The sequence below is a fragment of the Lissotriton vulgaris genome, chromosome 2_1, assembly GCF_964263255.1.
Source record: "Lissotriton vulgaris chromosome 2_1, aLisVul1.2, whole genome shotgun sequence".
Classification (NCBI taxonomy): domain Eukaryota; kingdom Metazoa; phylum Chordata; class Amphibia; order Caudata; family Salamandridae; genus Lissotriton; species Lissotriton vulgaris.
Genome location: NC_141687.1, coordinates 1981500472 through 1981503186, shown reverse-complemented (window position 1 = coordinate 1981503186; position 2715 = coordinate 1981500472).

Genomic DNA, 2715 nt, shown 5'->3' with positions numbered 1-2715 from the left:
ATAACCTTGCCACCGTCCGACTCAGATAGCAGGTCAGCACTCCAACTGACTCAGCAGAACCCATGCTCTACCCTGTCTTCTCCGCCAGTTATAACATCTCCTTCAGCCACACCTTTGAGTTGCCTTGGAACGACCACCGCTGCGTCCACTTTTCCTTCACCAAACCCACTACCACGCCCACCGCTACCCTCACAGAGGCTGGAACCAGGTCACAGAAGAACAGCTCACCACCTCCCTCAGAACACCCCACCTCTGACTTCTGTGGACAGTAATACCTCAGCTTGCAACCTCCACCAATGTATCTCCAACAGCACCAATGCACTGGCTCCTATCAAGAAAGTACCGGCAAACCACACTCCAAAAAAAGTCAATTGGTTCTCCCCCGCTCTGCATGAGTCCAGACACTCCTGTAGATGGCTGGAAAAGAGATAGATGGAGGAGCAGCAAGCCCATGGAAAACCACTCACCCTTCAAAAACGCTGTCACCGCACATCACCACCTCATCATACCAACAATGAAAAAGGCCCTAGAAGAAAGGATCAATGCCAACATGCACAATAGCATGGAATTTTTTTACGGTGGTCAAAGATTTTGCCAAACCCAGCACAGGGACTGCAGACATCCCACCCTCCCAAGACCTCTGATTAGACTAGAAATATGCAGAGATCAATCCTTTGCTGAAAAGAAACCCTCTGCCGACACGAAGGACCTCAAGAACTTTAGATCCATCTCTCTGCTTCTCTTTCCAACCAAGGCCATTGAGAAGGCAATCAGGGCCCTACTTTCCAAGTTCATCGAGGCGAACCATATCCTGGACCGCTCGCAATCCCACTTCCGACGCAATCACAGTAAGGAGACCGCCCCCCCTTACCCACAGAGACAATGTCCACACCCTCCTCCACTGAGGCCAAACTTCAGCCCTCATACTCCTGGAACTTTCACCACCGCCGACACCGTCTCCCACTGCACACTATGCACAAGACTCCATGACACCAGCATCTGCGAAAATTACCTGGAAGTGGATCCTATCCTTCTTCACTGGCCGAATACAGAGAGTCAGGCTACCACTGTTCTTCTCGGACCCCACAGCAATCAGCTGCGGAGTGCCTCATGGCTCCTCCGGCTCTCTTCAACATCTAAATGGCCCTGCCTGCAGCCATTGTCAGGAAGCACAGACTCAATATTGTCTCCTACGCCTATGACACCCAGATTATCCTCTCCCCTCACCAATGAACCCACGGTTGCCAAGAGCAACTTACACAATGGGATGAAGGCTGTCACCACCTGGATGAAGGAAAGCTAAACTCAGAGAAGACCGAAGTCCTCATCTTGGGCTCACACCCACTGCTTGGGATGACTCCTGGTGGCCTGCAGATCTTAGACCTCGGCCCACACCCACAGACCATGAAAGGAATCTTGGCATCATCTTGGGCTCCAAAAGATCTTCAAGTAGATCCCCATTGAGTCCAGAAAGATGGTCTCCCATGCACTCATCAGCAGCAGACTCGACTACCGCAATGAACTCTACACCGGCATCACCGAGAAACTCCTCAAGAAACTGCAAAGCATCCAGAATGCCTCTGCCAGACACAACTTCAACATCTCCCACCGCAGCCACATCACCAGCCACCTGAGAGACCTCCACTGGCTCCCAGTCAACAAAAGGATCACCTTCAAGCTCCACACACATGCCTACAAAGCCCTACACGAGACGGGACCTACATACCTGAACCACCGCCTCTCATTCCACACACCCACCAGAGACCTCAGCTCCGCTCAACTGGCCCTGGTAGCCATCCCACGTATCTGCAAGACCACGGTCAGGGGAGAGCCTTCTCCTACCTTGCAGCAAAGACCTAGAACACCCTGTCTCTCCCCCTAAGGCAATCACCGTCACTGCCCCAATTCATAAAGGACCTCAAGACCTGGCTCTTCGACTGAACCACAGTGCCTTGCGACAGCTCTGCAGTCAACCCTCCTCCCCCAGCGCCCTGAGACCCTTATGGGTGAGTAGTCATGCTTTACAAGCCACCTGAATGATTGATTGATTGATTGATTGATTGATTGATTGATTGACACCTCATTTTAATGCACTGCTTCCGAGTCTTGAATTCTAATGCACAAAGGTATCTTTTCACTAAATAAAGTAAAGTACATAACTTTGCTACAATGCACCTTTTTACACAAGCATGCATTGCTGGATGAATGTGTTTGTCTCAAAACACCCACTAAACTGCTAAAGGTGAAACCATTCCTCATCTTAAAATAATTGAAATGTCCCTCACAACTCAAAACGTTATCTCTGCTTTTATAGAAAAGAGTAACGCTTTTAGCCTCAGTGAACTATACTTGAGCTGGGCTCCACCTGGCATTACCTGGCATTACATATCAGTGCGGGTTTGAAATCTAAAGCTTTATTGATGCCACTTGGAGAAGTGATGGTAAAGATCACAACCAACAGTCAGGCTGTCAATAGTGATTAGATAAAGTTCCTGGGCATGTGGGTGAATGTTTTTGAGGATTCATATATAAAAGGCACAGTTTTAGTCAATTGACTGGTATGTTCATCCATAGTTAAATGTTGATCAAACGTGTAACCATGGCCTTCGCTTGTTAAGGGGGAGTGTTATAAAAGTCTTGCTGAAGCATAGACATCTATATGTTGCTCTGTAATTTAGAATTCCTCACAGGGCCCCAATGAGCACTGATTCCCTC